Source organism: Suricata suricatta, chromosome 5, assembly GCF_006229205.1.
Source record: "Suricata suricatta isolate VVHF042 chromosome 5, meerkat_22Aug2017_6uvM2_HiC, whole genome shotgun sequence".
Lineage (NCBI taxonomy): Eukaryota > Metazoa > Chordata > Mammalia > Carnivora > Herpestidae > Suricata > Suricata suricatta.
In genome coordinates, this window is record NC_043704.1 from 83,842,205 (window position 1) to 83,856,489 (window position 14,285).

The 14,285-nt window shown below is 36.3% G+C and overlaps 1 non-coding gene across 1 annotated transcript; it reads right to left on the reverse strand.

Annotated features, from left to right (window-relative positions):
• Window positions 1–766: 766 nt before the first annotated feature.
• LOC115293082 lies at window positions 767–913 on the reverse strand. Its single transcript, XR_003909344.1, has one exon. It is a non-coding gene; the product is annotated as a small nucleolar RNA SNORA72 (small nucleolar RNA).
• Window positions 914–14,285: the final 13,372 nt, after the last annotated feature.

Genomic DNA, 14,285 nt, shown 5'->3' on the forward strand with positions numbered 1-14,285 from the left:
TTAAAAAAAACTTACTAATGTGTCAGGCTCCAGGAATCTTTGTCCCACATAGACATATGCATATCACAGGGGAAAAGAGAAACCCTACAAAGATTCTTGGTTTCTCTTTTCCCCTGTGACACGCATATGTCTGTGTGGGACAGCCAGACTACTTACCACGTGTAGCTCACCATCCCGATTAGAATGACCTCATTAAGAAAGTGAACTAGTGTGATGCTCTATGGAACATCAAGCTGATCAAAATTCTTCTGGACTTGGTTGTAGCAAAATAGGAGGGTTAACAGTAGCCTTATGACAAGATCAGGAATGTGTACTGTTATCCTTTCCATATGAATGTGAATTGCTTGTAATCATCCTGGAAGATGGGATTGAAAGGAGCACATTCGTCTAAAGAACACTAAGTGCCAGAGGCTATGTTTACCTGGCGTAGAAAAGATACCACATCAAGCAAAGCGGCTGAGATTGTGGCTTCCACTTGGTTAAATCTGAGTAGTCTACTGTTATCATTCACTGTTCATTTGCATTTTGCATAAGCCAAATGGATTAATTTCTTGGGGATATGAAAAGGCTGACCTCCCCTACATTTTTTGTTTATTTTTGAACACAACAATTTTACCATTCACTTAATGGCAACTGGTAATCATCAAATTAGCAATGGTTATCTACAAATGTTATTATATCACCTGTGTGTCATTTCTCAAGGTTGATCAAATACCTAGAGTCACAGACATTTTCCACATAAGATGCATCATATAAATCAGACTTGGTTTATCACAATCTTTATAAAACCATAAGTAGGGAAAGAACTAGGTCTGGGGACAGACACATGTATGATCTTAATATAGCAAATGTTCCCCTGCTTTAAAAGAAAAATCTTTGAATAGACTTCTTTAGAGCAGTTTTAGGTTCACAGCAAAATTAAACAGATAATATGGAGGTATCCCATATATCCCTGGCCCGCTCCCCCTCGCTCAGTCTACCTCATTATCAACATCCCCCAGATGGTACTAGAGTAGTATTTTACAATCAATGAACCTACATTGGCACATCATTACACAAAACCCATGTTCACATTAGGATTTGCTCTTTGTGAACATTTTGTGAGTTTTGATAATGTATAATGACGTGATATTTACCATTACAGTGTCATACAGATTAGTTTCACTACCCTAAACATTTTCTGTACTCAACCTATCCTTCCCTGCTGCCTCCAGCAGCCATTAATATTTTTACTATCTTCATAGTTTTGCCTTTTCCAGAATGTCATATAATTGGAATCATATAGAATGTAGCTTTTTCTATATTGGTTTCTTTTACTTATCCATTTAAGCTTGTTCCATGTCTTTCTATGTCTGGACAGCTTATTTCTTTTTCACACTGAGTAATATTTCATCATTTGGATTTACCACAGTTTGCTCATCTGAAGAACATCTTGGCTGCTTCCAAGTTTTGGCAATAATAAATAAAATGTCTATAAACACCAATGCATAAGTTTTTGTTGAATATTAACTTTTCAATCCATTTTGGTAATTATCAAGGCGTACTACTGCTGCATAATATGGTAAGGTATGTTTAGTTTTGTAAGAAACTGTCAAACTGTCTTCCAAAATGGCGTATCAATTTGCATTCCCATCAGCAGTGAATGAGAATTCCTGATGCTCCATATCCTTGCCAGCTTTTGATATTGTCAGATTTTTTTTGCCATTCTAATAGGTGGAAGTGATATTTGTTTTAATCTTCAATTCCCCAATGACATACGGTGTTGAGTATCTTTTCATATGCTTATTCTTCATCTCTGTGTCTTCTTTGGTAAAATGTCTTTTCAGGTCTTTACCCATGATTTAACTGAGTTGTTTGGTTTTTTTTTTAGTTATTGAATTAAAAAAATTTTTGTATATTTTAAGTAATAGTCCTTTATCAGAAATGTCCTTTGCATAAGTGCCAGTCTGTGACTTATTTTCTCATTTTCTTGACCCTTATCTTCTCAAAGTCATTTATGGTGGCACTAATCTCTTCAATCCTTCCACGGATGTAGCATTACTTCTAACTTATCTTCACCAGCAGATGGAGTGCGGCTTGCAGGAGCGTCCTCTTGGTCCTGTTTACCCTAATAGCTTTTACTCCATATGCCAGGAGAAGGATCCCAACAGCTTCTAAAGGTGTGTACTCAGAGACTGCGGAAATGACAAGTGATTATTTGAGCACACTGGACTCAATGTGAATTGATCATTAGTCAATTCTTTTAAAAGAGTAAATGCACATTAAGGAAAAGAGAACACTGAGAACTTCCAAGACCAGTTGGATGTAGAGCCTGAGCTGTCATTTATACTGTAAGACCCAGATGCCATGATGGCTCTGTGAATGCTTGGGCTTAAAGATTCCAGGTGATAGTTTAAACTTCAGTTTCTTCCTGAAACATGGAAATATTAATGACACCTGCTTCATGGAGTTGTAAAGAGAATTAAATAAAGAAGATAATGTTGGAATTTAGTACATTCTCAATTCATGCTGGTTACAGTGCTAATGTTAGAGCTAATGCTGGTTATTTTAAAAATATAGTTTTAGAACTAGTTCTGTGAGGGAGTGCTGAATAATGAAAGGACAAAGATAAGATACAGAAGAAGAAAGAGGAGAAGCGAAAAGAGAAGAATAAATGAAAAAAGAAAGATAAAGATTTGAGAAAAAAGAAGGGAAGGAGAAATAAAGAGATAAAAATATTTTTAAAAAGATAAAAATAAAGAAAAAAGAGGAGATTTCAACTATCTGTATGCTATGAATAGAGGTTCAGACTTGTCAGATGCTGTTGGATGTCAAAAATTTCTAGGGGTGCCTGGGTGGCTCAGTCGGTTAGGCATCCAGCCTCAGCTCAGGTCATGATCTCACGGTTTGTGGGTTCGAGCCCCATGTTGGGCTCTGTGCTGACATCTAGCTCAAAGCCTGGAGCCTCATTCAGAATCTGTATCTCCTTCTTTCTCTGACCCTCCCCCGCTCTTTCTCTTTCTCTCAAAATTAAATAAAAAGCATAAAAAATGTTTTAAAAAGTTTCTCTGAATGTACTAGAAGACTGTAATGCATTTCAACAACTAAACACAAGTAATGCCAAAGGCTCAGGTTTAGAACCATAGTCATGGTTACCCACGATGCCAGTTATCTATTGCTGCCTAGTAAAAATCATTCCACAATAGACTGGCTTACAAAAATAATTTAGTATAATTGTCTCTCACTTCTGTAGATTGACTGTGCTCAGCTGGATGGTTCTTGCCTGGGGTTTTTCATGAAGTTGCAGTCAGATGCCAGCTAGTCATCTGAAGTCTTAACTGAACTGTGCAAGGTGATTCATTTAAATGTCTCATAGTGATGGTGACGGTTGGCTAGCACCTACAAATGATTTCTTCACTTGTCTTGAGATCCCTCACTTTATCGCAGCCTCAAAGAAGTTAGACTTCGTAGTTGGTGGCTCAAAGCTCCAAGAGGACAATGCAGAAGCTACCAGTCTTTTTAAAGATTAGTCCTGGAACTGGCCCAGGACTTTATCTCTATCCTGTTCTACTCTACTCTATCATACCTCTACTACTCAAGTGAGTGACGAATGTCAGCCCAGATTCAGGGAGAGGAAAATAGACTCCCCAACTCTAAGTAGGATGAGTGGCAAAAAATATCTACCTATCTTTAACTTATTACACCTGTTCTCAAAAGACAACACCATGTAAAAGACAAGCATAATTTCTGGGTCTACACAAGCCAGCAGAAACATTGTTAGAGACAACTGCAAGTGTGGAGTTAAAAAGAGAGTAAAAGTTATGATCTTTGTCCTGAGGAGACTTTATACCTAATTAACCTGGAAGGAAAATAAGAAAAAAATTAGAAAAAAATTTTTACTTTACTTTTGCATTCTAGAGGAGGAACAAGCATTAGTAATGATACCAGATACTCAGAGCCCATTTGGATTTTTGTTGCTCAGCTTGATAGGACTTTTGGGATGAGAAATATAAGACCTTCTTATACAAGTCCCAATTAGGAGAAGGGTACCCAGAATGGCTAGATTTCTCTTCATTAAGAAGTTAGCATTAATTGTGGATTTTCTGTTGGTAGCCAGAAGCACTAGAAGTTTGAAAAGAAGAAGGAAACAGAAAAAAATGACTCAGGAAGAACTATTAACATGAGGGAAGGGTCAAGGGTCTTGAACGCCTCAGGAGGTATGTTCCAAATTTGCTTGGGATAACATACTTACTAGCAAATAAACAACTTTTAGGCCCCCTCAATACAGAATTCAATACATACTGTTCGTAAAAATTCAAACCCATAGTATTAATACTTTTGCATAAAGAGATCTGTACATGTTTGGCATTTTAAGCATTTGCAATTTGTTTAAGAGAATTTGTCTTTTTAGGGTGAATGTCAGATTTATGATTCAAGCTTTACATGTGGAATTGAATAATTGGTTTTGACTTAAAATTTTATGTTCAATTTATGACATTGGCATGACTTATTAAACACTTTGCAAGAGTTTATTAAGCCAGAAAATATATTTAAAGGAAAAGGGAATATATTGAATTTATGAATACAGTTAAGAATATTTTAAGGCATTTAATTAAATCTGTAAATGGACTAATTGATTTAAGGCCTTTAATTAATTTTAAAATGTTTGCTGAAATGTGTTAGGCTTATAAGGTTTGTGGGGCAAATTAAAAAACTTAAGGAAGTTTTGATTTTGTAGCCATTAATGAACTAAATATTAATTTTTATACCAAAGTAAACCACTGAATAGTACTTTCTATCTAGTATTACCCTGAAGTACATAAAAAAGCTCACATTTAAATAGTATTCATCCCTTGAGTAGATAATTCTAGTAAATGGGATACCAGTCTATAAATAGGCTGCTTTTCAGACATTTTGAAATTGTGAAGAAATCTGAGTAAGTTCAGTCACAAGAGCCACATTGACTTTCAGACATCACTTGATTCCTCTCTCTTGGTCTTTTGATTCTGTGATAATTCCCTGAATGATGACGTTTTCCCCAAATAACAAGTAGCCATGAAGAATATGTCAACTTTTGTAAGTTAGTCTTTCTAATGTTCATGGGCAAAACATTACACCTCTTGTTTTCTCTCTTCTCAGAAGCAGATGAACAGGCCACGTTTAAAGTTTATCTGAATGAGGAACAAAGACTGGAAAGCTTTGGGCTGAGGGGATGTGTTCAAAACCTTGGGAACTCGTAAAGAAGGGGATTACAGCAAAAGTCTGTATGTAACCTTAACTACAGTGTTAACTAAGAAAATCATTATAGCAACACAGGTTGGCATGTTTATAGCTACTTTTCTTTAACAAAAGATTAGAAAATAAAGGAGAAAGGGAAGTGGATGAGACATTCCTGTGATCATACAGCCTAAAACAGTAGACTTCAAAGCTTCTGAAGAAACCATTCTTGTAATCCAGTGCTTAATTCTCTCTAAGTACCAACTGGCAAGGTTGGCTTAAATATTTATTAGGATTCCCAGTAGGAAACTGAAATAGATGTAATGGCCATTGACATAAATAGAGGTAAATATTTTATTTTCCTCATTATTTTCAGTTAAAAAAATCTTTATTTTGTAAGCGTTAACAACAATTTTAAGAATACTGATCATTTGTTATTTAGTTTCATGGGTTTTACAAATTTCATCTATCCATTTATTTACTTATTTTTTCATTCAGCAAATATTTTACGAGCCCCACTATGTGCATATTCTGCCTGGAGTTTCAGGGACAGAATGAGATTAGTGGCATTAGAAGTCATTAGAAGTGGCTGGTATCCAGTTGGCTCATCCCTTCCCCAGCTCTGCTCAGGTACAGCCTTGGTCTAGAATGCTTCCGTAGCTGTTCTAAATGAGGACAGGGAGGATTTAGGAGCTTGCTGTTGTTGACATGGTGAGATGTGACCCTGGCTGTATAGAAGTCTTCTGCTCCTGTTGTGTGGAGTAAGCTCTTCATGTTGGAGTCCATCATTGGTCTGAGCCCCTACCTGGGGGCTATTGCTCAGCTCAGCTCTTTCTAGCATCTTCCCCATAGGTCCTCTCTCACTTAGTTTATCCCAAGATGATGGATGGGGGGGGGGTCAACGAGAGAAGGGAGAAGAGGGCAGGCATTGGAATTATGATGCTCTCTCAGCCCAACTTCTAACTGATGGTTTTATTGCTTCAGCCCATGCCCATCTAGTATCTTGATAATACCACTGATTGTGAGGGTCTCAGGTGGCCCTATCCTATCCTATCTCATCCTGTCCTGTCCTGTGGAACTGCCATTTCCATCCTTAGATCTTTTTCCAGTGCCACTTAAGTCTGGTTCCTCTTCTCAATGGCATTCGTGAGAATTTTGCTTTTGTGGGATATTATCACAATGGGATAGGTAAATTAGTTGTGACCAAAACATTGAAATAATAATACTACCTTACATTTGAATAGCATTTTGTAATTTACACAGTTCCATTTAAAGTATTTCTACTTGGTAGATCATATGCATGATTATTGCCTCTTTCTTTGAAATTCACATTTTTATAAAGATTATAGTGCGGAGAATTTGCAGCAACTGACTTTGCCCAATAAAATTTCACTGATATTCATAAATATATGAAAACTGTATTAGCTATGTAATCACTCATATCTTACTAACTAATGTGGCCAGTATGGAAACTGATAGTTGAGAGAACTGAGCAATATTTAGAAGCTGCATCAGTTCAATAGAAATTTGTTATTCTAAGAGGCATTTTACAGAAAGTGAAATAAAAAAGCCAAGATACATATGAAAAAGTAGTTGAACATACCAGTAATCAAAGAAATGTAAACTAACAATGAAATGCCACTTTCAAGCTAGCAAATTAGCAAAGATATGAAATAATGGTTAATAACAAGGGTGTCACATGGAAACTGCTAAAATATGTACTGGCATATTTCTGAAGAGTAATCTGGCAACATATTGTCTTAAAAATATGCATACACTTGACACAACAATTTTACTTCTAGGAATATATTCCAGGAAATACTCAAGTATGTATAAAAAGGATGTACATTACATCCTTTAACATCCTAGGACATTGTTTATAATATGAAAAAATGTGAGCAACAAATGTTCAAAAGTAAGAGCTTAATGAAATAAATGATAATGCAGTCCCCTGCAAAGGCTATTGTAGAGCAGTTAATGATATGGATGGATGATATGATGTATTTTAAGTAAAATAAAAATGTTTCAAAATACTGTGTACCATATCATCCCATTTTAATTCTATGTGCATGATATATGAATGGACTAAACACCAGAAGGATATGTGCCAAAATATTAATAATGGCTATTACTGAATGGTTTAATTATAGGATATTAAATCCTTCTCTTTAGTTATTTTTATACTCTAAATCTCCCCGTTCTTTTTGTAAATAAAAAAGAGATTAAAAATCATAGAGAAAAAAGTAATTATCCCAATGATTACCCATGTGCTTTAAGGTAGCAGTTCTGATTTTGTTCTCAGGACCCCCTGATATACTCTTAAAATTATTAAGGAATCCAAAGAGCTTTTATTTACACGGGTTCTATATATTTATATTTATTGTGTTAGAAATTAAAACTGAGAAATTAGGAAAATATTCGTGTGTTCATTTACTTAAAATAATATTAATAAATCCTTTGTATGTTAACATATTTTTATGAAAAAGTACTATATATTTTTTAAAGCAAAGACATTTAGTGAGAAGAGTTGAACTGTTTCACATTAAAAAAAATCTCTTTAATATCTGACTTCACAGAAGATAGCTAGATTTTCGTATGCTTCTGCATTTAACCTACTGTGGTATCTCATGCTGTGTAGCTTCTGGAAAGCTCCACTGTCCATTCCTGAGAGAACAAGGGTAAAAGGACAAATAAAATCAGGTATTTATTACCATTGTGAAAATAATATTTATGTGAAAATTATTTGGACCTTGTAGACCCTCTGAGAGGGTTTCAGAACCTTCTATGATCTCTGGACCACACTTGAAGAATGACTGATTGAAAGTACTGCAGCCAGGTGGTATGAGGAAATAAATCGTGATAGAAAGATAAGAATTTCAAGCGTTGTGTGGCAAGAACTATGCCCAGAGTTTATGTATACAATTTTGTTTAATCCCATCCACACCATAAGAGCTAATTGCCATCATAAACTTCATGTTTTAGGTGAGAAGGCTAAGGCAATAAGAGGCCAAGCAATTTGATTATACGCCCCAGGGCATTTGTCTCCAGTGCTGCTCCTCTGACCATTACCTACCTAGAGTGCCTGTTACCATCTCACAGCATCCTGAAAGAAAGATGGCCGCATGCTGGATAACTCTGTAATGCCACCTCACGTCCAGGCTCCACGGTATCTGGAACATGGGCTTATTTATCAGAAAAAAACCAGTCTTCCATGGCATGGTATGCAAAAAGGCAAAATTCAGAGGATATTGAAAACATGTCCTTCCAGGGTTTAGTGCATTATGTCACCTCTCAGATCCTAGGGTCAGCCTCAGCTGGGAGCACAGAGATCTCTCTTCCTTTGGTCTCCTTGCTGCCAGCCTCCTCCCCTCCCCACCACCGCTCTCTTGGTTGAGGGGTCCTGTTTCTATTCTTTCTTTGGATCAGGCTAAGCTGGTGAGTTTAGCTACTCTGGGCTACTCATTCTGGAGAGCAGAGGAGAACTACTAAGTTTTCAGAGGGGAGCACCACCTGAGTTTCAGAGTTGGAGGCCAATCCCTCTCTTGCTAATATTGAGCCCCTTTCCCAGTATAACGTCAATGCTTTGGTATGCTGCCTAAAAGCACAAGCCCAGTGTATTCTACAAGCTGAATTTACTTGAATGTTAACAAAGTTCAAAAGATAACTTACTTTAATATTTGAAATTTTTTTTATGTGATAGTTTATCTGTCATTTGTACTTCCAAAGAACTTTACTTTTTGGCCATCTTTTAAAAATATATAGCTATTGCTCATTTTATGATCGTGCGTATATGGAAGAGTTGGAGATACATCTGCAAAACATTTTGTGTGCATATAAGGAAACATGTGGTCTAGGCTTCGACTTCTCCACCTCTGGTTTTAGTCACCTTCAACCAGCCTTCACTGTTAGTTCAAATTACAAAGTAATTACCTTCTTGCTGTCCTCTAAAGCCTGGAGACTTAGCTACCATGTATTTCTATTTGTTTGTTTTTGGGTTGTTTTTTTTTTTTTTAGGATAGTAATTCTTGGACTTTAGGAAGCATGCTTCTAATCTTTTCTCTCTTTCTCATCAACACACGCATGTTCTGGAGGGCAAGGAGAGTGTTTTACTCAGTTCTGTAACATTTATGCCTAGCGGAGCCTGACACGTAGTGATATTTTCAATAAAAATATGTTGGATTGACCCTAATAGAAATAATTATTAAAATTCCTTTCTTGTTTTCTTTCCTTTCCTCCTTCCTTCCTTTTCATTGTACAATAAACACTTACTGAATTCTTACAAGCCCAACACCATGCTAAGCAAGTACGAAGTTATATATTTTATCATGCCTGACTTTGAGAAGCTCACAGTGAACAAAATTGCAGTTGGAAAGATAGGTACTGGGGCCACATGAGTGGCTCAGTGGGTTGAGGGACTGACTTCAGCTCAGGTCACGATCACTCAGTTTGTGAGTTTGAGCTCCAGGTCAGGCTCTGTGCTGACAGCTTGGAACCTGGAGCCTGCTTTGGATTCTATCTCCCTCTCTCTCTGCCCCTCCCTCTCCCTCTCTCTCTCAAAAATAAATAAACATTAAAACTTTTTCTTAATAAAAAAAGGTAGGAACTGTTCTTACCTTTTGGGTCTCCAAAGTAATTTAGGAAGATTAGATCAAGATAGTATCCTAAGCCAAAATGCCATAAAATAATAGAAACAATATTTTTGAATGAAAAATCAGTAGCTGTCCTGCAAATTCTGAAAGAATGCTAACTAATAGCAGACTAGAAATCTTGAGGAATTCCTAAGTATTAAAACCAACTAACCAACCAACCAACAACAAAAAACCCAATTTTATAGGATCAGATCATGGGAGAAACAACCTTCAGAAAATATGACCCAAACACACACACACACGAGTATTTATACTCAGGTGGGAGCAATTCTGGGGTGGGCTAAGCTCTGAGTTAGTGGTTACAAGGAGGAAGGGTCCCTAGGCACACATTGGAGTGTGCAGCGGGCAGCTGCCACTGTTGCTGCAGGGCAGACCCTTTCTCTTCTCTCTCCCACCTGTGGCCGCGGGGTGTCCCGCTTGTAAGAACACTCAGAGGCAGCCGCTGAGCTGGCTCTGGAGCCTGAAAGGCAGTGTATTGCCCCAGCAGAAAATCCCGAAGCCCGACCGTGGTAGGGGGTCTCCATCTCCGAGAACAAGACACCAGTAGGCTCTGGGCAGTACATCCTAACTTTCTCCAGCAATCACTGATGGCTTAGAGAAAACACAGCAAGCAGGCATACAGGGATTTTCGAAGATCATCCCACATTCTTGGAGTAATAGGACAAATAGAAGAAGAATTTAAAAACAAGTACAATTAATATCTGTGAATTCTAAGAGATTATTGTATCAATAAAAAATAAACAAGTTGAGATTTTGGAAATTAGATATTTGTCACAAAAGACTTAATATCGTCACTATATTAAGAGTTCTTTTAAATCAATTAAGAAACAAAAATACAGTAGGAAAATTGGCAAGGATAAGAGGATGTAAAAGATTCTTAAATATTTGACAATACGTGCTGCTTCACTTATGGTAAGAAAAATGCAGACTAAAAGTACAATTAGAAAATATATCTCTTGGGGCACCTGAGTGGCTCAGTCGGTTAAGCTGTGCTGACAGCTCAGAGTCTGGAGCCTGCTTCCAATTCTGTGTCTCCCTCTCTCTCTGCCCCTCCCTTGTTCGCACTCTGCCTCTCTCTGTCTCAAAAAATAAATAAACATTAATATATATATATATCTCACCTATAAGATTAATAAAGTTTAATTGCTTTGATAACACGTGGATATGGTGAAAGTGTGAAAAAATAAGCTCCCGTATGTTGCCGGTGAGAGTGATATCAGCAGAATCTATATGAAGACCAGTTGGAACATTTAGGCAATACAAATCAAGTTATACAATGCCCTTTATCCAGCAAATGCAACCCCAGAAAGTTAGATATGCATGCACACAAAGAAATTTTAATTTATACAAAAATATTAATTGCAAGCAGTTTTGGATTAGCACAAATGTGGAAACAACCAAAATATCTATCCATGGGAAACTGGTTAAATAAATTATAGTACATCCATACAAGGAAAGCCCATGCATTAAAAAGATTGCACAATTCTGCATTTAAGAATTATCCTACAAATACTCTTGTCTATGAGTGATGTACTCGCGCAGATACACTTGTGAAGTGAAGGAAATAATATATGAAAAAGGCGAATTATTGAAACATTTCTTGTAATTGCAAAAAGTGAGAAATAAAACAAATGTCCCTTAATAGCAAATTCATTAAATAAAATATGGTACCTTCAAATGAATGTCAAAATAAATATAGAAACTCTATGGGTAAGATACTGAAAGTTCTCTTCAGCTACACTGTTAAGTGAAATGGCAAGTGTATATTCTGCTATCTTTTGTGAATAAGGGGGCACAGATATATACATTTGTGTTGTACTTGTGCAGAAAAACTCTGGAACATTGCAAGAAAATGAAAACAGTGGTTTTCTAGTGTGGTGTTCAAAACTGAGCAAAGAGGGAAATACGAGCTACAGGGTTTTTCTGTATGTCTTGATTAAAAAAAAAATTGACCTGTATGAATGTATTGCTTCTTCAAGAAATGTATTATCTCTAAAAATTTTTAGAGACAAGCACAAAAATCAAACAATCAAACAAAAAAAGAAAAGGTTCCATATGTATTTATATTTTTTAAGTGTTTATTTTTATTTTTGAAAGAGAGAGAGAGACAAAGTGTGAGCAGGAGGAGGGGCAGAAAGAGAGGAAGACACAGAATCCAAAGCAGGCTCCAGGCTGTCAGCACAGAGCCCAGCCTGGGGCCCGAACCCATGAACCGCGAGATCATGACCTGAGTGGAAGCTGGACGCTTAACAGACTGAGCCACCCAGACACCCCCATATGTATTTATATTGATGTCCAAAATATATTCCTACATAAAAACCAAAGCAAAATGAACAAAGCACAAAAGCAGAGCATGTGTGGCATATGATACTGTTTTGTGTGTGTGTGTGTGTGTGTGTGTGTGGCATATGATACTGTTTTGTGTGTGTGTGTGTGTGTGTGTGTGTGTGTGTTTAACAGCCTAACTCCAAGGCTGCATATGCACACACTATCTCTGGGAAGATACACAAGAAATTAGTAACAGGAGGAGGACCTGAAAGAGAAGTGGAATGGCTAGGGGGAAGAGATGTAAGAAAGACTTATATTTGACTACATTCCTCTTAGTACTTTTTGCTTTTTGTTATATGTGTATATATCACCGATTCAAAAAATGAAGTAGTTCAAATGATGTTACAATAAAAAAATCAATAGATTAGTTGAATAGCATCATTGACATATGCTAACGGATTTCATATGCTAACTGGGCAAAGAGGGAATCTTACTTATTTACTATATATGTGTTGGAAATATAAGGGTAAAACCTGAAAAAATTGGCACAGAATGCATGACCTTCAAACCACATAGGAATCTCAATAAAACAAATCTTGTTGCTTTTACGTTAATACAATAATGTACTCCACCTTTAATCAATAGAGCAAAAGGAGAATATGAGGACAAATGTAATCCATAAGAAAACAAACAGAAAATTTAAATTCTGAGGGGAAGAAGTCCATGTATATAAGTAATCACAATAAATTTCTAGTAGTAGCAGATTTTTGTAGTATTTGTACTAGAGATATCCAAAGTAAATTACTGAGATAAATTAAAATTAAGGACAAGACATACATACCAGGTTAATACTGAGATAAAGTTTAAGTATTGTTAAATTAACATAATACAAAATGGAGTCCCAGAAAAAAGCATGAAAAGGGACAAAGAGTATTTCATATTAAGAAAAGGAAAAATCCACAATAACATACAACAGTCATGAACATTATGTATCTAACAATATTAAAGTATATAAATAAAAAAGTTAAAAGTACAAAGGAAAAATGATCAATCTACAATCACAGTGTGAGACAGTTCCCTAGGAAATAACAGAACAATTAGACAAAAAGAAGAAAGGATCTAGAGTTTTAAATAACACTATTAGCATGTTTAATACTTAACTTTGTATCCAAAAAACAATGAGTATCCTGTCTTGTCAAACACATATAGTACAGAAAACTAACCATGTATTATTGGTCTATAAAGAAAATCTCAACTAATTGCAGAAACCAGAAATCATACAGACCATGTTTTCTGAGCACAAAACAATAAAATGAGAAACTATTAAGAATAGAAAAAAAAGCACCTATCCATTTAGAACATACAAACAATTCTTCAAAGTCAATTAAAAGAAAACAGCAAAAATCTGACATTTCCCTGGGATTGAATGGTTGACTTCATTGTGCTGGCACATTGTGAAGTCGAGGGGGTTGGAAGCTTGTTGGAGACTGCTGTGGTTTCAAGGAGTATTGCCAAGTGGAAGCCTTCCTTGTTGTTGTACACTTTATTCCAGTAAGATCATTTTGTAAGAAATATCAAAGAATCGGACACTGAGCACTTTGTCCTATCTGGAGAAGTTGCAGCCAAATGCATATTTAAATTGAATTGTTGAAATAATGACATGGTTTTAGAAAAGGTCACAGAGATATAAATGTCTTAGTTTACATTTGGAGAAATAAAACATTAAAATAGTAGGTTTATTCTTATATATTCCCTTCGCCAAAGTTAGGGGGAAGCACATACCCATCTTGGGAAATCATTTGAATGAAAGAAAAGTCTCCAGGTAGATAATGGCATCTGACTTTGATAAATGGCCCTGCCGGTTAACTGGAATATTCCCCTGAAACTCTAACATGGGGCTTCAGTAACCTGTTCAACACCGCTTAATGAGAAAGTCATTGATGAATGGCCAACTGGGACATCTGAACAAGAAGTCCACCAGAGGCTAGCACATCTTTTGGAATGCTAGATCTGGAGGAACTCTTATAGAACATTGTTCAATATCATTACCATCATCACCAATTTTATAGTGAGATAACCAGAATTGTGGTTTTCTCTTTCCCAGACAATATTCCTTCTTTACTTCTCATTCCTGCTACCGTGTCCTTCAAATGTTTTCATTCTGAATCATAA